The 23469-nt window shown below is 44.9% G+C and overlaps 1 long non-coding RNA gene across 1 annotated transcript; it reads right to left on the bottom strand.

Moving 5' to 3' along the window:
* Positions 1-17920: 17920 nt before the first annotated feature.
* LOC129167029 (uncharacterized) lies at positions 17921-19442 on the bottom strand. Its single transcript, XR_011521061.1, has 2 exons — positions 18902-19442; positions 17921-18171 (listed from the first exon to the last, which is right to left on the bottom strand). It is a non-coding gene; the product is annotated as an uncharacterized lncRNA (long non-coding RNA).
* Positions 19443-23469: the final 4027 nt, after the last annotated feature.

Here is a 23469-nt window from a genome sequence, read left to right as displayed (position 1 = left end):
TGTGTACTGAAACTCTAATTTCCCTCTGGGATTAATAAGGTATCTTTGAATTGAATTGAATTGAATTCAATGTGAAGGTGTTAAGGTCTCTTCCACTGAGCGTGCGTCTTCAGCGAGTACAGAACGCCACAGCTAGATTCCTCACAAATGCCTCCAGACGTTGTCAAATTACTCCCATCCTCGCCCGCTTACACTGGTTACCCATGCAGTACCGGATACAGTTCAAAATCCTACTTTTTGTCTATAAAGCATTGAATGGCCCAACTCTAACCTAACTCGCTGAACTAATACAACCGTATGCTCCTTCTAGATTCCTTAGATCAGCAGATCAGCTACTACTCTGCATCCCGAAGATGTACTACAAATCTCGTGGGGAGCGAGCCTTCACTTTTGCTGCCCCCAAACTCTGGAATGCCCTCCCCCTTCAAGAAGGTTAGGCCCCTGCATTAGGCCATTTTAAGTCGGCGTTGAAGACCTATTTTTATCACCTTGCCTTTGGTCATTGACCTAGTTTTACTATATCTTGGAACTGATTGCCTTTGGTGTTTTCCCTGTATTTATTTTCTCATACGTTTTAGTCCCGTGTTTTATGATTCATTAGTTGTTTATTCATTCCGTTATTGTTGTGATGGCACTTTTATTTATCAATTTTTAATCTTATATTTAGGTTGTTTGATTTTATTTCTTTTTTATGGAGCTCCTCTGTTCCTTGTTGTACAGCACTTTGGTCAGCTGTCATGCTGTTTATTAATGTGCTCTATAAATAAACATGGTATGGCATGGTATGGTAGGAAGGAGCAGCACGTCTACTCCAGGCCCCTCCTGGATAAACAAGCTTCTCACCCTATCTCTAAGGGAGAGTCCAGCCACCCTGCAAAGAAAGCTCTTTTTGGCCGCTTGAATCTGCGATCTTGATGTTTCAGTCACAACCCAAAGCTCGTGATCACAGATGAGGGTAGGGACGTAGATCAACCGGTAAATCGAGTTTCTCCTTCCGGCTCAGCTCTCCCTTCACCACAACAGACCGGTACATCACTGCAGACGCAGCACCAATCCATTTATCGATCATGCGCTAAAGCTTTCCTTCATTTGTGAACAAGACCCTGAGATACTTAAGGACACTTAATAATAAACAATATTGGGAACATTATCAAAGGGATCCTTTGTTTATTATTGCTTGATATTGCACTAAGTAACGTTAATATGGGGCCCTTATTGTAATATGTTACTGAATTTTGTTTGTTGATGCAGACACAAAATAAAATTTCATTTTTAATGCCTTTTAAAAATTTAATAAAATGAAGTCTTGGTAACAAACAAATGTGTTGCATCCTACAAAGAAAGTTCCTTTTCTCTAAGTGCTAGATGTGGATGAAGCCGTATTTCTACTTTTGTTTCCTGGCATTGTGACGAGTTGCACAATTCATCATAATAAAGCTGACTGTGAAGTGTTCTGCATCACTTTGGCAGGAAGTGGGAATCAACAGAGATGCTACAGACAGGTTAGCAAAGTGTACTCAGTGGCCTTTGACAGATTGTGTTGAATATTGCAGACATCCCTCAGTGTTAGCTGTTAAAGACTGAAGCTATGTTCCATGTAATATTCATGCAGCAGAGCTTGCAGAGGATCAGCAGGATGGGCCGTGATATGCTCCAGATTATCTTCACTCACCGTCACGATGTGCTGATACACTCACATGATACTATGAGACACCATGATGCATGCTAATGTTCTCTCTCTCTCTCTCTCTCTCTCTCTCTCTCTCTCTCTCTCTCTCTCTCTCTCTCTCTCTCTCTCTCTCTCTCTCTCTCTCTCACACACACACACACACACGCATGCATATACAAAAATGTAAACCAGGGGAGTGGCTAGGACTACATAGTTAAATGGCTTCATTAAAAAAAAAATATTTATTTTATTTTTTAAGGGTGTCCTTTCAGGCCATCATGCAATTAAATGAAACAGAATACATTGAAATTAACAGTATTTCTTATATATATATATATATATATATATATATATATATATATATATATATATATATACATACATATATATATATATATATATATATATATATATATATATATATATATATATATATATATATAGGGTTTCCCCCAGCGCTTTATAAGCTTTGCTTGCCCAACCACCAGGCCAAGCTTCATGCCCCGCCCCCCTTCCCGACCCTACCGTGTCGTGTGACACAAACGGCGCAACGAAACTAGAGCCCTCCATCAGCTGATACTGGTGAGAAACAGCAGCGGCACGTGTGCAACCCCCCCCCCCCCCCCCCCCCCCTCAAAGAGGAACTCTGCGGGACGGAGCGTGCGACCCCCCCGCCCCGCTCTCATGGAGGAGCGCTGCGGGATGGAGAGCGTGATCCGCTGACACGAACGATGCAGCGAAACTAGAGCCCTCCATCAGCTGATACTGGTGAGCATGTGAAAACCACCTCACCCCCACCCCCGCTCTCACAGAGGAGCGCTGCGGGACGGAGCACCCGCCCCGCTCTCACGGAGGAGCCAGTTGAGGTGGCTGGGGCATCTGAGCAGGATGCCTCCTGGACGCCTCCCTGATGAGGTTTTCCGGGCAGTTCCAACCGGTAGGAGGCCTAAAGGTAGACTCAGGATACGTTGGAGGGAACATGTCACTCAGCTGGCCAGGGAACGCCTTGGGATTCCCCCAGAGGAGCTGGCCCAAGTGGCTGGGGAGAGGGAAGTCTGGGCCTCTCGACTTTGGTTTTTGACCTCGCGACCCGACTCCGGCAAAACGAAAGAAAATGGGTGGATGGATGATAACATTTGTACTGGGATAACATACTGTTTTTAAAATAGAGATACAACAAAGAGGTGTGACTGTTAATTAAACACTGAACAAAAATATAAATGCAACACTTTTGTTTTTGCTCCAATTTTTCATGAGCTGAACTCAAACATCTGAAACTTTTTTTTACAAACACAAAAGACCCATGACTCTCAAATAGTGCTCTGAAATCTGTCTACATGTGTGTTAGTGAGTAAGTTTCCTTTACCAAGATAATCAATCCCATGTCACAGGTGTGGCATATCAAGGGGCTGATTAGACAGCATGAATAATGCACAGGTGTGCCCTAGACTGCCGACAATAAAAGGCCACCCTGAAATGTGCTATTTGATCAAACAGCACAATGTAGACAGATTTCAGAACAATATTTTGAGAGTCATGGGTCTTTTGTGCATGTAGACAAAGTTTCAGATGTTTGAGTCCAGCTCCTGAAAAATGGGAGCAAAAACAAAATTGTTGCATTTATATTTTTGTTCGGTGTAAAATGGTAAATAAAATTCTGGAATTCTTATAATAAACAATAATAAAGTAGACGCGTAATCAACAGTTTATTGGAATTTTACTTCGGCAATAAACAGCGAAAGGTTTGTGGTGAACAAGTAGTTACTGAGAAATATTTGAGTTAAGGTTTTACTACTGTAGGTAAAACAGGTGTAACAACCTGTGTAAATGCCGCAGAATGCAGGAAATGGCACCTACACCACATTTATTTTTATAACCATCCCCAATTCGTGTTGGCAGCATATTTAGATAAGTATGAGTATAGATAAGTATGATAAGTCTACTATTCCGGCTACGGCTTGCTCCTGTGCTGTTCTGACGGGGCGTGCAACTTTCACGGTCATCTTTTGTTTGCACAAACTATGTCATCAGTGTTTACCAGTTCTCCTTTTGTTGTTTTGTTGCCTATATAAACTATTTAAATTAAACAGAAAATTCAACCACACGTCCGTTAATGACTTTCATATCCACTTATTTAAAATCCTTGTCTCTTATGTGTTTTTTTTTTTCATGACAGAATTGGAACTAATACCGCTATATTTTTAACACTGGCTGTATACGGTATTACCGTGATACCACCCAAGCCTAATAGTGGACAAACAACAGAGGACAGCCATGGTTAATGTGGCAATACCAAGTGATGGCAACATCAGGAAAAAGGAACAAGAGAAACTAGGGAAGTACCAGGGCCTCAGAGAAGAACTTGAGAAAGCCTGGAGAGTGAAGACATCAGTAATGCCCATGGTCATCGGGGTACTCGGGGCAATAACCCCAAAACTGGAGGAGTGGCTAAAGTAGATCCCAGGAAAACATCTGCAGCTCAGATTGAAGAAACCCTTAAACTGGCCAATGCTCTTACCTCTGACGAAGAAAGAGACCAACTTCGTCAGGTCCTTGTGAAGTACTAAGAATATTTTGCTACTGATTCCCTTGATTTTGGGCTAACCACGATGCACACGGTGTGTATCCCCACGCCAGAGAATGCGCCCCCTACTTTTGAATAGCAGTACAAGATCCATTTGGCCTCTTACGAACCAGTACAGCAATCCTAGACAATCTCCTAGAAAAGGGAATCATCAGGCCGTGTAACAGCACCTATTCAGCACCACTGTGGCCGGTATTGAAGCCCAATGGTAAGTGGAGGCTCACCATTGGTTATCGTCGACTGAACAAACAGGTGCCTTTATCTCGCTGGCCAATGGCTCAGCTTGAACAGGAGCTGCCTAAGGTGAAATATGTTAAATACTTCTCGACAGTAGAGGTTGCGTCTGGATTTTGGACCATCCCAGTACACGTTGCTGACTAGCACAAGCTAGCTTTCACTTTCGCTAACCGTCAATACACCTTTACCAGGTGCCCCTTCGGTTATGCAAATTCTCAGGCAGAATTCAATATCTTTCTGAATAAAGCTTGTCCCGATGCTGGCGAACGCGGCACTCTCATTTACGTGGATGACATTCTCATTCGCAATCCAACCTTGGAGACTCATCTGGCAGAGATCGATCATGTGTTGGTCCAACTGACTGCAGCTGGTGCAAAAATCTCTCTGAGCAAGTGTCATTGCTGCAAAACCAAAGTTGACTATGTTGGCCTTAGAGTTGGCCCAGAGGGAGTTCAGCTTCACATAACAAGGATTCAAGGCATCAGGAACATCAAGACTCCCACCAATCTTACAGAGCTATGCAGCTTCTTAGGTGTGTGCAATTACTCACTCAGTTCATCGAGAACTACACCGACCTTGCCAAACCCTTAACCGAGCTGCTAAAAAGAATGTGCCTTTTGTATGGGCAGAACACCAGCAGAGGGCTATGGAGGCCCTCAAGAACAAGTTGTGTTCTGCTCCCTTCCTGGCTTACCCAACTTGGGGAAAAGAGTTCCACCTGGAGGTGGGATTCTCTGATTCATGTTTGAGCGCTGGTCTATATCAGACCCACGATTATAACAGATGTGTGGTTGCCTATTCCAGCAAAACATTGGCAGATCCTGAATTAAAGTATTCAGACTTTGAGAAAGCCCTACTGGCTAAGGTATGTGCAGTCAAGCATTTCTCCAACTTCCTTGGTGGTCAAAGAATCATAATAGAGACCGATTACCAACCTGTCATCTTCTTAAACAGCTAAAGCATTAGGGATGGCATGGTGACGAACTCACACCTAGCCTCCTGGTTGATGGCTCTCCCAAGTTACAACATTGAAGTCCGCTACTCCCAGAACAAAAGAACACCTTTGGGAACGGATTTGGCAACATGTCAAAGCTGTGCCCAAGATGTTTCTCCGTCTTCTTTGCCTCCCGACTTATTCATGACTCGGGAGGACCCACATCACCGCTACTTTGACCCGAACATCTGCGAAGGCATGATCACTGCCTATATTGATGGTTGTTCCTTTCACCATGAGGCTGTGGTTAAAGATGTGTGGGGATCGCTTGGCTTGGCGACAAAGCCATCCCACCGCAGACGTTCCAGTTGGGAAGACCAACGTCTCAATATGCTGAAATCGCAGCTGTACTCATTACCCTACACCTGGCAATCAAATACGACATTCAAACACTGGTGTTATGCACAGATTCAAACTATGTGCGTCTCAGTTTTTTCTGCCATCTACCTTCATGGAAGATTAACTGGTTTGTTACTTCCAACAAACATACGGTCAAACAAAAAAAGCTGTTACAAGTTTGTGATCATCTCATCACCTCTCATAACCTGCAGATTTACTGGAAAAAGGTGAGAGACCATTCAAAACTGCCAGAACTTGATAAGGATCTCAACAACTGGGCAGACATGTTGGCTAAACAAGGCGTGGTGACTGGGACCCCCTGGTCCTTCGATCCAGAATGGGTGCCTGAGGCTGATAATCTCAAAACCACCCACGACGTTCTGGTAGTAACCCGAGCCAGAGCCACCACCCAAGCTTTGGCTCCTCCACAACAAGCGTCTGCCGCTGTTTCGGTAGAGCCCTGCCTCTCGGACAAGGATCTAATACAACTCCAGTCCATGGATCCAGCCATGAGCTAAATAATTGAATACCTATTGGACCCTAATTGTGCCACCCCATCAGAAGATGAGCTTAAGGGCATACCAGAAATCAATGCGCTTTTCAAAAGATGTGCCTTCTCGAAGATGATCAAGGGAATCTTGATACATGTTTCCGAGGCATTCCCGTCTCCTGCATTCATGGTGCCTCATAACCACAGGGGGGGTGATGCTTGTACATGCCCATGATCATCCGTATGCAGGACACAAAGGTGAGAAAGCCACCTTTCATGCTTTACGACAAGCTGCATATTAGCCAGAAATGCGTAGAGATATACAGAACTACATCCGGCAGAAGGCCCCCGGGTCGACCCAGGACACGTTGGAGAGGTTACATCTCCAATCTGGTCCGGGAACGCCTTGGGGTCCTGCCGGAGGAGCTGGTGGACAAGGCCGGGGAGAGGACGGCCTGGAGCTCCCTAGTTGGGATGCTGCCCCCGCGACCCGGACCCGGATAAGCGGAGGAAGACGACGACGACATCCGAGGATGCCTGGTTTGCTGCCAATTCCGACCAGCTAACCACACACACCGGGCCCCTCTACACAATAGAGGGATCTCATTCCCCTGGTCAGACCTTCAAATTGATTGGGTGGGACCTCTCACCAAATCAAGAGGTAATAAATACTTTCTGACAGTGACATGTGCATTCACTAAATGGATTGAATGCTTACCCACTCCAAACGACACTGCCGTAACCACGGCGTACTTACTCATGAACCATGTGTTCTCCCGGTTCGGCCTACCGAGTCGGGTTAATTCTGATAGAGGAACCCACTTCACTAGCTTTGGAAAATGCTAGGGGTAAAAGCTAACTTTCACGTTAGCCATCACCCACAGGCCTTGGGACAAGTCAAGAGGGCAAACAGAACAGTTGTCAGTGTTCTGAAGAAATACGTGGCGACTAACCGTCGAGATTGGGATGTCAAAATGTCACTTGTATTGATGGCTTTACAAGCCACACCCCACGAGTCAACAGGAGTGACCCCTTTTGAGATGATGACTGGAAGACAAATGACACTCCCATTGCATTTACTCTACCAGCTAGGGAAACTAGTGTAGCCACAGCCTACACCACTCACATGCAGGACTTGAACAACATCTCAAGAACACTTTTGTCTTTACACAAAAGCGCCTAGGCAAAACAACTGAAGGCCGGAAAGTGTACTATGATCAAAAAGCCTCTTGGCAAGAACTACAGGTGGGGGGGGGGGGGGGGAAGTCTGGTATTATGCGTTTGCCACCCCGACAGGACAAATCAAACAAGGAAACCTTACACGTAGGTTCCTCCCCTGATGGACAGGTCCGTACACCATCATTCACAAACTATCTCCGGTGGTGTGTCAGATCAGAGTCACCAAGGGACAAAAGGAACCCCTGTTGAGGTGGGTCCATCGGAACCAGATCAAGCTACAAAAAATCCCGACTAGGGTTGATGAAAATACGGACTGGGAAACGCAATGAAGGGAACTAGATACAGTAACAAACAGCTAGTAAATCAACTAATAGGTTAGAATCAGACTTCAATAAACCTTAGACAGGATCAAGCAAATCAAGATGGTAGTAAAGTTAACCAAGATAACTGTGATGACATTCACGAGAAAATGAGCCACCTTTCCTGCATGACTTGAAGCCAAAGGAAATAACCAACTAATACAGCTCTCACTGACTCAAGATGTTACATTTCTATTTGAAACTTATTGGTTTCAGTCAGCCTATGTAATTTCTTCCTATTATTATTTGTTTTTGTTTTGTCTTTTTCTCTCTCTTTTCTTTTTTTGCATACCCATCCTTCACCAGAGTGGCACCACTGTACATCTTGTTGATCTGCATCTGCATGGCTGCCCCAGCTCATCTAGACATGGTCGAGTTGGGACCGGATGGTGGAATCGCGCTAACTGATTAAACCGGATTGCTTATTACCAAGTGCCAGCTTTACACCCAAAGGGTGTTTGTTAGATTTAATCCAGAGATGGTGTGCCAACAGAATGTCCAGTTAACGTCAAAGCTCACCTCCTATGCGGGTACTCGCTGGGAGAGACATACGCAGGCATCTGTGGACTTACTCCTCAGACTACCAGTTCAAGGTGTCCATCCAACTACTTTAACCTCTAGACTGCAACATATGGAAACTGAAGCTGTGATAGTTGGTACACGTTGGCTAGTTAGCACCCAAGCTGAATTTGCTACGGTAGCCCACGATCGTCACGACACCTCCTCTCGGATCAAGCTCATTCCCAAAACTATGTGGATTACCGTTCCTAAGGGAGCTCTTGTCCATGTGGAAGATTTTGTTTTATATCATTTAAATCCCGACCAATATGAATCAGAGACTGAAATTCCGGACTTTTTCAAACAACAGTCTTTGGAACTGAATTCTCGAACCATCGAGGAACTACAATACGAAGGCACTAAAGTGATTGATGTCGGTCTAGTGGAACAATAGCTTAGGGAACTGGCACCTCCACAAAATCCACTGGTTCAATCCCTGGTTTATGATTGGTCCACTACTGACAGTCTTCTAGTCAGTTCAGTAGTACTGGGCTACATCCTAGTCTTTGTCATTACTTGCCTTTACTTGAAAAGGACCAAAGGTCTACAAGGACAACTTGACAAATGTACCAAACACATCACTCAACTAAGGAGACGTAGAAACCATAGCCAGCTTCGCACAATCCCACCATAGTTACCTTTGAAGAGGAGACGGAATTAAATGATAATGATACAGATGAGACCAGCGCTCCGTTAGTGCTGGAATTGACTTACTGATCACCTTGTTAGTGCATGCTTAGTCACACACAAAAAAATTGAAATTTTAATAGTAGACAAACCCTCACATCTAGCTTGATCTAGTAAGCCCTTTAAGGAGACTTAATTTACCCACATTTATTCCCAAAACAAACTTTGCAAATGTAGATGAAGCTCGTTAGTTATCCTTTTGTTTTTTTTCTTGGTATTAGATTTTAAGGGCACAAAAGCAGCCAAGGATATGTATACACTGTACCTAGGCAACATGCTGCCCAGAAATACAACTGACTCTTCCGTAAGAAGTGCTTCAACCAGGTTGTTGTCCAAGTGTGTTTATCTCAGGAGGATGCCCAGGGAGGAGCCCATGCTGGAAAGGAGTATTTTTGTTGTTTCATTGAGAATGAGGGTGTCGCAGGAGTGTTATACCTTACCATATCCTACTAACGGTAGGAACCTGATCTCCTACAAATGTGGATTATCATCGTTTTGGAAATATTCCCCATCTTCCATCTGGAAATATCTCCAACAGGGGAGAATATGTAGCGGAAATCCACATTTTATATTCTCAGTTAACTTTATCGAGATCCACACGGAGAAGAACAATAACATTTTCACACAAAGGTTTCTTTCACACTTAGCAGAAAAGGGGGGAATTTGAAACTGGCCTACAATCATATAAATTCCAAGATACCATTTTCGAACATCTGGCTAACTCCTACATTTTCTCCCAGGAACGTAAATTTTACCAAGTGACTTGTTTTTCCCTCCTTAGGACATTAATAGGACTTGGTCTGTCTTACCTCAACCTGCCAAGAACTGACTCTCCCCAAGGCCGGGTGATCGTAAAAGCTTCTCAAGGGTCATTTGTGAAGGTTCCAGGATTTAGTTTTTATCAAAACCCTGGTATTTTTTCCTGTTTATCCACAGTCAAAAGGTGTTTTAGGTTGTTCACCAATAAAATTCAAGGTGTTCCAAGTAAATGTTTAAACCAGGGGTGTCAAACTCATTTTAGCTCAGGGGCCACATTGAGGGAAATCTAGTCCCAAGTGGGCCGGACCGGTGAATAAAAAAAAAAAAAAAAAAAAACTTCAGATTGTTTTATTTGTTTTAATACAATCAATATAAAACAAGTCTAGAGCCTGAGGACAGTGTAGTACAAGTATAAGACCTGAGGTGTACTTGAAAATTTGAAGAAAAAAAATAAATAAATAAAATCACCAAAAAAAAAAGCATTCCTTAGTGATTCAAAGAGCTTACATATCACATGGCAAGATCAGTTTCATGCAGCACTTAAAAGTATATTTGACTCATTCTACTTTACATCTTTTAGCTTTCACCAGCACATCAATATCAGAAGTCACATCCTGAGTGGCGGCCAACTTCAGGATGTGACTCAAGTTCTTGTGTGAGCCTTGAGCGCAGCTTTGTTTTATTTATACTCATTAGAAAAAACTTGCTCACAAAGATACGTTTATTTTCACTCTACATTGTAAAGTATGAAAATAAAGTTTACACAACCACCTCATGGGCCGGATTAAACCCCGCTTGCGGGCCGGATCCGGCCCGCGGGCCGCATGTTTGACACCCCTGGTTTAAACTTTTATCAGTTACAAACCTAAACTGCTTGTGCTGTGTTTTTTCTTTCATGTTAAACTTCTGCAATTGTGTTTCACCGGTTCAAAATCATGCTAAAGTGATACAATCAAGCTTAAGACCTGAAGTTAGTTCTTTGCTGTTTAAAGTAATACTTTTTGAGGCCTTATTTGGAATAACTTTGCTAAAATACTGAGCATGACTCTCTCATGGTTTGAATACTGGGTTATTTGAAAGGGCCACAGTGCCATCAAGTGGTTAATGAGTGAAATACATGTGGGTGTGACCAAGAAAGTTTATAAAACTAGAGTTCAGACCTTGTGGTGGCAGAAAGAAAAAGAACCAGAGACGCCTTAAGAAAATTTCTACTTGGCCTTTCCATCTTGGCCTAGCAGCAACCTCCGCACTAAAAGTCAAGCCATTACCTCTCAAAAGTTTTGGCAAAACTCAGAGGCAACTGCGTTTGTTATGTTTTGATGTCCCACGCGAAACCAGAAGTCAGGGTGGTGTGGTCGAGTTCTCGCATTAAGAGTTAAAAGCAATTTGGAACTGTTTGATGATTCGACTCCGTTTGGGATCATTTGGGCCCACGATCTGAATTCGACGTTTCGAGGCCACTGAAGTGAAGGAACCTGGAGTCAAGCCACTACAGCAGAACAACTACTTCTACACACCACAGACACCATTGACCTAAGCTGAGGTGCCAAAAAGTCCTACGGCTCCTGAAGGCCGTATTCAAGCTTCTGGACCCGGCTGAACCAGCCCGCAGGACACCTCTTTGGTGATGGAAAAAGGTCTGCGAAGCATCTCATCTGGCTGACTTTTGTGCTAAGCCCGATGAGTGAATTCAGATTAGTCCATTTCTTTTATGGCATGTTTTATTTCGATCCCAAATTCACATTTAGCCCTCAAGATCCCCTTCCTTCTTCTGCCATAACGAGCGACACAAACACACACAGACACACGCTCCTGCATTCTTATACCCATAGGAACACACACACACACACACACACACACACACACACACACACACACACACACACACACACACACACACACACACACACACACACACATACATATGCTCAGATTGTTCTTTCAGAAATTATTCCTAATATTTACTATAATCCTATGTGTCACCAAATTTCCACTTGTATTACAGACTAGTTATGTCATACAGTAGCACTGCCATAAAGCTTTGGGTTTATTCACTTACTTATTCTTATGCATGAAACAATAAGCTGTGCTTGGTTCTCTTTGTCAATTGTCACAACTGAGGTTTGTAATAAATTCAAAAAACTTAAATAACGCCTGATCCTTGTCTAGCGATCTCAAGAATAACCGACGCATTCTGTCAAGAATTCATCCTTTAGATTAATTTATGGTGTTAACTCTGAGACTGATTACATTGTGAAGATATAGATATTAAATCCAACGGTCCAGTTCCGAAAACTGGTGGTGCCCCGATTAATTAATATAAGATTATAAACAAGCTAAATCCATGCCACATTTGAAATATAGATATGAATCTATATTTATCGCTACACATCAGACATCTCAGTCCAGAAAAGTGCAGTTCTAGAAACAGCTAAGATACTACAGAACCCTCAAGATATATATATATATATATATATATATATATATATATATATATATATATATATATATATAGGGTTGGGCATCGGGCATCGTTTGATTTTGAGCAATTCTTATTCCAATTCCTTGTTTCGATTCCGGTTCCTATCGATTCCCGATTCCGATTCTTTCAAGACATGACATGTTTTACATGAGCCAGCTAACCACAGGTCCTACTTGATGAAATTATCTTAACTTCAACATGAATTCTAACTCTATGAACAATAACATCACCTTCATTTAGACAAAAACATGTTTTGGAGAAAAAAAGAAAGACTTGCAGCACAACCAGTGTGTTTGTTTCTGACCACAACCAAAGTCTGGAAGAAGCCTCTGGGATGAGAGGCTAAATGTCTCCAACACATCCAGAAACGTGCAGCTGTTTTCAGCTAAAACTCTCAGGATGATCATGTCCAGGACTGAGAACTACACCTCCATGCTGCAGTAGCATTCAGTCAGAACAGAAAGTGAAACTCAAATTAAGCTGCTGTCTGTAACAATCTAACAGATTTTAAACATTAAAACTCTCAACAGAAATAGTTCAAAACGGAAATTAAAATTCCATGCTGTAGTTCTTTTTAAAACACAGAACAGTTTTGTTACTTGTTTTCCGGCTACGTTTCGTTTGCGGCTGCAAACATCATCAGGCTGACGCTGATGGTGGTGTCACTTCCTTCTCCGTTTGTCCGTGGGCAGCAGAGGACGTTGTCGCCCTCTACTGCCCGCTCACCCCTCTCCGACGATGCAGTCCCATGCGTGGTCCAACGTGTAAACTCCATCGTCCCTGTTCAAGGTCCCACTTCCACGTCTCCTTATCTCGATTGCTTCTTTTATCCATCTTTTGTCTTTTTGTTGTTCGGTATTTTTGATCCTTGTGTTGTCCCAGTCCATTATATGGTTTTCTCTTGTGCAGTGATCTGTTACGGCTGACTTCTTTATTGTGCTTTCTGCTTCTTGTTTTGCTGCTCTTGTGTGTCTTCGACTTACCTCTTTCTGGCACTCCTTTCTATGTTCTATTGTTCGTGTGTTGAGTTGGCGTCCGGTTTCTCCTATGTATGTTTTATTGCAGAGGTTGCATGGGATTTCGTAAATGACTCCACATTTAAGTCCAGCTGGTATCTTGTCTTTTGGGTGTACTTGTCTGTTTCTAACTGTTGTGTATGGTTTTGTTGGTGTGTTTATGTTGTGTTTTTTCATTGTTGCTCTTAGTTCTTTCTGTTATGCCTCTGATGTATGGTAAGGTTATCACTGGTTTTGGTTCCTGTCTTTCTGGGTTTCTGGTTCTCTGCTTAGGTTGTTCTTTTCTTTCTGTTGTTGTTTGTTGTTTTCCTTTGTTTATCGCCCATGTTGGGTATCCGCAGGTCTTTAAAGCGTGTTGTATGTGTTTGTCCTCTTGTTTACGGTCTCTTTCTCCTGGTACCACGTTTGCTCGGTGATATAATGTTCATAGAATGTTCATAGAAACACTAAGGTATTACGGCACATCACAAAGCTATGTGTCTGTTTATGTCTTCTTCCTTTTTTCCTTTTTCTGTTAGACTTCTCTTCACCAGCACCCCTCCCCCTCTAACTCACCCCGACCTCCCCCAGTGGACGTCTTCAGCTTGTTATCTGAAGGCGTGAGGAGGAGTGTGACAGTGTGATAATCCGTGCCGATGTGTGCCGCTGACCCTGTGATGTGATGTAAGACCTGCCAGTGTGTGTGTGTGTGTGTGTGTGTGTGTGTGTGTGTGTGTGTGTGTGTGTGTGTGTGTGTGTGTGTGTGTGTGCATGTGTAAAGCCGGGCGTACACTGTGCGACTTTTTCACTCGCAGCGTTCAGCTTCAGCTCAAACTGTACGACTTCCTCGCAGAGCAGATCTCACGAGTCGTGTGCTCACACTGTACGACCCAATTCTCGCATGCGACCTGACTGCTCACACTGTACGTCTGGTAGCAACACGTCGGCCCTAAAATGTGCTAAAAATAGCAGTTTTTACACAACACGTCAGACTTTTTTGTCTTGCCTGTTGTCCTTCGGGAGTGCTGCAGGACACACAGGGATTTATGGGGGTTGGATGAGGAAAACGAAATAAAGAAAGTGAATCTGTGTTTTATGATCAGTTTAATTTGACATGAACACGACAAACACGCTTTCTTGACAATCTTTGTGAGTAAAAAAACGTGTAGAAACAAAAACGAACAGCGTGTGTTATTAGGGAAATAGCGAGCGACCGGCCGGCGTTGATGCAGGATTGCGCGCGCATGCGCCGTGAGCGGTTCTGATACTTTTTGGATCGTAGCTGCTCGCAGCTGCTCGCAGCGCCGCTTCAACAGTGCGATACCCTCACGAGGGACGAGCGAAATATTAAACACACCAGAAGTCCCTGCGACCTCACGACTGCTGATCGGCGGCTGGTCACGTGGTGTTAATCGCCTCTCGTAACCCCCTGTACACTACACGACCGCTCGGCGCAAAACTCGCCCCGATGTCGTGGCTTCTCGCACGACTGGAAAATCGGCTCAAAAAAGTGAAAAAGTCGCACAGTGTACGCCCGGCTTAACATCACATCCCTTTGCTTGGACTTTTGTTCATTGTGGATGTGCATACATGAGTGTGCATTCTGATGTACAGCTGTGTCCAGATGCTTCTTTCTTCTGATGTCTTATCAGCTACACAAGGGCATGCATATGCTGCTTCAATCAGCCCGAATGTGAGGCAGCTCACAATTTGATACCCAGTAGGAGTGGTTGAGAGTTTGCAGAGGCCAAAATCACATTTAGCACAGCTGAAGATCTCACTGTCTTCTACCATGACATTATGAACACAAGTTAAGTGAAAAATATTGATTATCTTGTCACCAGTTTGCACCTGGAACTAGGTGGGATAGATTAGGTAGCAAGTGAACATTCTCTCTTTGAAGATGATTTGCTGGGAGGGAAGAAATAAGGGAAAACGTGAGAATTTTAGACATTTGAACAAGAACTAAATTGGGATGAGTTGCAGCACACCCACTACTGCAGCTCTGTGGGATGCATCCAGTCTCTGATGGTAAGTTTCTGTGAAAAATAGTCCAAGAGGGGAAAACCAAGAGTTTTTCAGTTGTTGGTTTTGATCTCTTACATTTCAAGATTGGGTTGTAGAAGAAACAGGTTCTCTTCCATTCTCAAGCCCCTTCTGGAACAGACCAAGGTGTTACCAGAGAGAAATTAAAGCCTTTTTTCCAACAACACTATTCAGTGTGATTTGAATGGGTTTGGCCCTGTAGGACTACCTTTTCCAACACCACAGGTCTGTATTTTCTCCAAACCTTTAAGTACCTCCTTTGTTCCAAGCATAATGAGCCATTCCAAAAACACGACATCAGTTAGCTAGCTCTGATGTCCGGGAATGGTTGTAGCCTCTGTACCACAGTACACATACCAGAGTGAATAGGGTGTGTGTGGGGAGCGTGAGTGGTCGTATGACATAAATTCTTGTAAGCCTTTAGGTCGTATGTATACGTGTGAGCATGAGGGAGGGAGCGTGTGTCTGTGTTTGTGTGAATGTTTATATCAGGTGGGGTCTTGGACTCTTCCCCTCTTCTGAGACATCTACTTACAACATCTTTGCTCCCCCCGCCACTTTTTCTGCGGGTGGATGGTGCCTCGGTCTGCCTGCATATCTGCATATCTGCCCCGTGTTGGGGCGGGAAGTTTCTGGGTTGCTCCCGGTGGCTGCCTGGTAGGGTTAGGTTCTCTGGGCTCTGTCGAGTCCCTGCCAGGTTGGTCACCCTCAGGTTCAAGGCTGCTGTGTTCCGAGCTTGGCCAGCTCGGGAGTGGGTGGCTGCGGGCAGATCCAGGGGCTTGTTGTTGTTATTTCCCAGTGCTCTCGCGGCTGCTGGTTGTGGCCCCTGGGGTAATCCTCTGCTCCTCTTGGAAGAGGGGTTGGGGCTTCTCCAGCAGCTGTCTCTCTGGGGTTCCCGCGCTTCAGGGAGACCCATGGATCTCTAGGGCTTGGAACTTATCCATCTTCCACATGTCTTTGGGGGCAGGTCTGTGACCCCTCACACTCACAATTGGACACTCCTATAGAGAAACCTTGCATATACAAGCATGCTGTGTTTTTGTGTGATAAACAGATCAGCTCCCTTCAGGGTGACAACACTGTGTGGGTTTGATGACTTAATCCACTGTAACCATATAACCCACTGTTACAACCGAGATGTAAAAGGTAAAGGAGAGTGTAACATAAAGGAGATGTATGCAATATTTAAATTAAACAAAGGATTTATTGAGCTCTGGATATATTTCTGGGAAGAGGCAGCCATTTTAAAAGGTTCCACATCATACTGTCACACCCTGTCCTGTCTCCCCATTTGGTTCAGCCTGTGTCTCTGTTGATTGCTCCCACCTGCCTCTCGTTTCCCAATCACCCAAGCTCCCAGCCCTCCTGTATTTAAACCCCTCCAGTTCTGTGTCTCTTGTTGCCTCATTGTTTGCATGTCCCGTGTGTCCGTGAATAAAATCCCTCTAAAACGTTTCTGCCTGCCTGCCTGCCTTCTCCCCTGCATTTGGATTGTCACCTCTGTTCCACTCACCGGCACGTCCTGACCGAATGAGGCAACCCAGTAAAGGATCCAGCTGGGAGGTTCTCCCTTGGGAGTGCTTGCCTCGGTTTTTAACTGCAGACCACCGACCGGCTCCTCTTCCTCCGGCATCGCCTCGCCGCGGACGCCGCCGCTGAGCCCGGGCTTCGGCGATCCTCTCCACCCTCCCGGAGCCGGAAGGAGAGTTGGACGGGGAGGCGCAGATGGACCGCTCCTGCTACGTGGGCACCAGACTGGCTGTGTGCTCCCCTGGAGTTGGCCCACGGCGTTTGGAAGGATGCCGGGCTCCACTGTCACCCCTTGTCCCCGGACAGAGCCGCGTGCTCGCAGCTGCCCCGGCTCGGCGCACCGGCTTGGACCCGCCCCCAGTTGGAACAGCTGTCCCGTCTCTGGTCCAATCAGCGCCTCCGTCATCTGCAGGCGGAGGAACCACGCCTACAGCCCAGCTGACAGAGCTTGCCGATCTCCGGGCGGAGCTTGGCCAGTTCCATCAGCTCGTTAGCCTCCAGGAGTTCCAGCTGGACACCCTATCCTCCCCGTATCTCAAGGGGAGGGTTTCTGTCCAGCCAGCGGCCCCACCTCCGGTCCAGCCAGCGGCTCCCTCGTCTCAGAGCCAGAGGAGCAAGCCTGCAGTCCACCCAGCAGAGCTCGCCGGTCTCCGAGCTGAGCTGGACTGACTCCGTCAGATCCTCAGTCTCCAGGAGTTCCAGTTGGACAATCTATCCTTCCTGCTTTTCCAGTTACCGGCTCCACCAGGTCCCGCGCCACCAGTTCAATTCAAGTTTATTTATATAGCGCCAAATCACGACAAGAGTCGTCTCAAGGCACTTCACATAATAAACATTCCAATTCATCCAAAACATCCAGTCATGTAGGGCTGCAACTAACGATTATTTTCATAATCGATTAATCTGTCGATTATTTTTTCGATTAATCGATTAATCGGTTTGTTATTGTTTAGCTATTTAACCTATACAAGTGATGGATGCATTTCAGTTAAGAAAAAAAAACATAAGAGAATTGTGCGGTTGACTGCAATCTATTTTATTGCACATGAACACAGTCAGCAGTATAAAATGAGCTAAACAGTGCAAAATATCAGTCCAGAATAATTTTTTAGCATTAGCTGGAAGCCTGCTCCTTCCACCATAGATAGTGGCCTCATGTCTTTTACCAGCATGTTTAGAATAGAGTTTGTAAGTGGTATGAATTGCTGGGGGGTGAGTGTCTTGTTCCCCATGTAGTTGTCCATCGTTGCTTGTTTTTTTTTTCTGCATAAGAAACACAAATAGACTGAAATAAGTACACATATAAAATAAAGCAGCACACACACTACAACACTAAATGCATATTATATTATTTGAATTAATTAACAATATACAGTGATCATTTATTTTGAGGGTTACGTTCTACAAAATAGCCTGCAACAGGAGATATTCAGAAAAAAATTCTAATTTTTTTACTATTAAAAAGCTCTAAGTAAGAAGCTCATGAGGTTTTTACTTTGAGTCGGGAGTGTTTAAATTAGCTAGAGAAATGTGAAAAATGTCTATTTTGTGTAATACTGTTTAAGAAACATGATAAAAATGTGTTGTGAGGCGTTTTACAGCGTTAGACAGTAAAACAGCCTTTTAATAGTAAAAAAAATGACTTTTTCTGAATTTCTCCTGTATTTAAAAATTGAAAGCGTACAACTATGCCGCGTTATATTCACCTGGACACAGCTCGTCTGTAAATTTTTCACCGCGGAGTTGTCCTTTTTTGAATGAGGAACATAGTTATGGGTTTGTGCCGTTTTTCTCTTAACGAGAACATTCTTATAAACAGACGTGCTGAATTTGGCAAGCGCATGATTCACAACACGGAGGAGATTCACGATGGCATCTAGTCAATCAGAAGTAGAACACCGTAGACTGACGCGGCAAAAAAACATGTTTAACATCCAGTATAACGAACTCAGCTAAAACACTAAGTCCAGCTTGTTTATTTTCTGTTACTTACCGGGCTGGCTCTTCCAAATGACGGCTCACTTGACCGCGGTGCTCTTCCTCTGCTGCATCAGCCCCCACGTTTTCGTCTCAAATGTTCACTTAGGGGTGTCGTGCTTCCGTGCCATGCTAGATGGTTTTTGCATATTTTGCAGGTCACCCGTCTTTTCAAGGCATCTAGAGTAAAGTGCTCCCATACTCGTGAGGTTTTTGTCCGGGGTTTCTCTTCAGTTTTGTCGCTTCTATTTTTCTTCCGTATTTCCTCTTGTTCCGCCATCTCTCACAGCAAGATGAGCGTCAGTAACGTGATACGTCATGAAAACCGAGGGCACTCATTGGCTCATTTCTTCTTCTACGGCTCCACTGGTAGATCAGTGGCTCATTACTGCCACACACTGGCGGCAAATTTAACAGCTTGTAACCGATGTCAGATTGTGGTAAAAATAGACTTTATGCGGTAAAATATGATTATTAAACAACTAATCGATGACTAAAAAAGTTGTTAACTATTTTAATAATCGATTATAATCGATTAAATCGATTAGTTGTTTCAGCTCTACAGTTATGTCAGCGCCAGTTCCAGCGGTGGTCCCGGAGGTCGCACCGCATCCAGTTCTGGCGGTGGGCCCGGAGGTCGCACCGCATCCGGTCCAGCCTATCCAAGCGGTACCATCTGCAGAAGCTCCTCCTCCACTCCAGAAGCCGGCGGTCCAGAAGCCGGTGGTCCAGAAGCGGGTGGTGAAGAAGCTGGCGGTCCAAGAAGCGGGCGGTCCAGAAACGGGAGGTCCAGGAGCCGACGGACCAGAAGTCGATGGATGTTGACGCCCCCGGGCCAGAATTCAACGCCCCCGGGCCAGAGGTCGACACCTCCAGTCTCGAGGTCGACGCTCTCTCCAGTCCAGAGGTCGACGCTCTCTCCAGTCCAGAGGTCGATGCTCTTTCCAGTCCAGAGGTCAACGCTCTTTCCAGTCCAGAGGTCGACGCTCTTTCCAGTCCAGAGGTCGACGCACTTTCCAGTCCAGAGGTCGGCCCTCTTTCCAGTCCAGAGGTCAACGTCCCCTCTAGTCCGACGTCTCCGCCGTCTCCAGTCCCGGAGGTCGCACCGTGTCCAGTTCCAGCGGTGGTCCCGGAGGTCGCACTGTGTCCAGTTCCAGCGGTGGTCCCGGAGGTCGCTCCGTGTCCAGTTCCAGCGGTGGTCCCTGAGGCCGCACCCTGTTCAGTTCCAGTGCCAGCGGTGGTTCCGGAGGTCGCACCGTATCCGGTCCAGCCCTTCCACGAGGCTCCGGTCCAGCCCGTCCAAGAGGCTTTGTCTCCGGTCCAGCCCGTCCAAGAGGCTTTGTCTCCAGTACAGTCCGTCCAAGAGGCTTTGTCCCCGGTCCAGCCTGTCCAGGAGGCTTTGTCCCCGGTCCAGCCTGTCCAAGAGACTTTGTCCCCTGTCCAAGAGGCTTTGTCCCCGGTCCAGCCTGTCCAGGAGGCTTTGTCCCCTGTCCAAGAGGCTTTGTCCCCGGTCCAGCCTGTCCAAGAGACTTTGTCCCCTGTCCAAGAGGCTTTGTCCCCGGTCCAGCCTGTCCAAGAGTCTGTTCCCGGTCCTGCCTGTCCACGAGACTTTGTCCCCTGTCCAAGAGACTTGTGGTAATATTTTGTTGTATAATATTGGTGGGTGTTATGGCTGCTGCCTATTGTCCCATGGGCAGGAGTTCAGCACCATGGACAGATATTGCTTCTGCTGCATTTGTCCCTTTTCAGTGCATTACTGCAGAAAGCTCTTGCTCCTACCTGATCAGCACCACAGACAGCGACAACCCTAGAATGTGCTATCACCCCCCTCCTCCCTCTTGAATGTGGCCGGTACAGCTGTTACCCTGATGGCAGCTCGGGAGTGGCATGCCTTCACAAAGCCAAGTCTATCAGTTAGGTAGGATACTATAGTAGTTTAAATCAAAACTTTTCCACATTGGTTCAACAGTTCAAAGAACTGCTTAGCCCACAGAAAAGGTTTGGGTAGACCCCTGAATGTCAAGCCAACTTTAGGGCTGCTAAAATCTTAATGTGCGAGGTTGCTGTACTTACAGCACCAGAATGGAAGTTATATAGAAGTTAGAAGTAGACACCAGTGCTTGTCAGGATCTGGGGTGAGCGCTGCACTATTTGGTTCACCTTGCCTCAGTCTCTGCAGGTAGGCGGTTCTAGAGAGCAGCCAACTGCAGTCAATTCCTTTCCCCGACCCGCCTCGTGACTTTTATCTGGAGAAGAAGAAGAAAGTATCATTTCTATAGCACCTCTCAAGATAAAAATCACGAGGCGCTTCACAAAAACAAAAAATGTAAAAATATAAAACATAATTTAGAAAATGGTTAAAAATATATTTAAAATGAGCAAAATAGACAATTGTGATTAAAAAAATGTTAAGAAAGAGAGAGAGTGAACAGGAAAGAGGGAAATCAGTGGATCCTGAGGAAGGTGGAATAGGTGGGGAGAGCAGAATAAAGAGAGAGTGGTGATGAAGGACAGGTGCTATTGAAATGATATTTTCTTCTTCTTCTTCTAAGAGCTAAACCAATGATTGGACCATCCGGTTGTTGGTCTCGCAAACCACCACACTTCCCTGGGTTCTCTACTCATTACACACTCACAACAGAACACCACTGGTAGTGCTCAAGAAGAGGAGTCCCAAACAGAAAAACACCATTTGTAGTGCAACTGGTGTAAAATGCTCCCTTGTTTACTGTGGCAACGCAGGTTCTGGTTGGCAGACGCAGCCTGGGGATGCTAATCAGCAGTAGTGGTGAGAGTTCTGTGACCATGTGTGTGTTTAATAGCTAGATTGTTTTGCAGCTTGTAATGGCTCACAACTCCTTCCAAGTCTAGCAGCACTTTCACATGAGGAAGTTTATCTCCAGCCACACTGGCACATCTTTCAGACAGTAATGCACCAACGCATGAATGCAAAAGTAAAGATATGTTGTGTTTAAGTACAATCAGATCAGATCAGGGTAAAGATCTATATCTAGAAAACATTTATTAAACTGGTGATATTTAAGCATCCGTTTGCAGGAACAATGAGATCAGCTCTGTGATAAACTGTCTCTCTACACTGTGATCCTCTAGAGACTGAATGTAATACCTGTAACGTTCTGAAGGTCTGCAGACTGCAGGTCTGGGATAGAAAAAGTTACGTATAAACTGTGTTGGTGTCGACAGATGATCAGAAAATACTTGAATCAGTAAAAATGTCTCTTCTAAAAAAGACAATACTATGAAATTCACAACAGGCACATTTATGTTTGCTAAAGTAAAAAATATATTTGGAGTCAAATTAAAAGAGAAACCCACAAATGAAATGCCTTCATTTTATCTTCTTCCTCTGACAATGTGTTATTTGAATTCAGTCAGTATGGTTGCTGTTATTTTAAATACATGTTCTGTTTGTTTTACACTCTTTATATATGTTATTTCAGCCAAAAACGATGAGCATTAGTAATGATCTGTTGAATGTAGCTACCATTTATTACAGTTTTATTTCCAGCGTTACACAGTGTCTGACAGTTTCATTAGATTGGAGTGCTACGGTTATGTTTGAGCTAATTAAACTACATGGACATGTGCTCACAAAGCACATGCATGGGTAGAAATATGATTATAGTTGTTATTGTCATGGAAACCAGCTGATGGTAAGTATAAGGCAACACCTCTTTCTCTGTCCGTCTCCTCGGGCTGCACAGAGAAGTGGACAAAAGTAAAGGTATTACAGAGATGGACTCTCCCCTCCCCCATACACACACACACACACACACACACACACACACACACACACACACACACACACACACACACACAGATGCACATGCACACACACGAATAGACCCCCCCCCCCCCCCCCACATTCAGTCCTTCTGGACACACTGAGGTAAAACTAGAGCTCCCTCTGCTGATGACACGTGTCACTGCAGCCAGATCAGGTATTATGTTTAAATGTCATCTACTGCATAAACAAATGCTCACATATTGATGACAGTTGCACGTTATTTATACTACCATCACTTAAGAACAAGACACATACAGATACTAGAACTGCTCCTCTTGAGGCTCCAGACCCTGAGGTTTCCAAACCAGACCCTCTTTGCTCCTGGACCTTTCCTTGAGATCCATAAAGACCATGATCAGGATCAGAGACCAGGGTCAGCCCTGATGCAACAACCACAATATGGACCCAGGTCTAGCTTTGGTGGCACCTGAATCCGGCTGCCCCCCCCCCCCCCCCCGCCCCCCCCCCCCCGCCCCCCCACACACACACACACACACACAGAACCCTGCAGGTTGTGAGCCCTCTGTTGGTCTATGCAGCACATGGCCTTCAGAACCAACAAGATAAATAAAATAACATTTTTTTAGAGACACTTCTTATTGACTTTAAGTCCAAATGTTTTCTTTTTTTTTAAAACCACACCAAATACAAGTTCTGCCACCATTGCCAGTTGCTGAACATCAAATGAAAAGTTTTCTTATTGAAACCCGTTCAGAAGATAGAGAGACTAAAGCCTGGTTTATGCTTCTCCGTCAGCTCCACAAGGGACAGACACG

This window comes from Nothobranchius furzeri, chromosome 7, assembly GCF_043380555.1.
Source record: "Nothobranchius furzeri strain GRZ-AD chromosome 7, NfurGRZ-RIMD1, whole genome shotgun sequence".
Classification (NCBI taxonomy): domain Eukaryota; kingdom Metazoa; phylum Chordata; class Actinopteri; order Cyprinodontiformes; family Nothobranchiidae; genus Nothobranchius; species Nothobranchius furzeri.
Note: the sequence above shows the minus strand (reverse complement) of the source record. Positions and strands in the feature narration are given on the sequence as shown.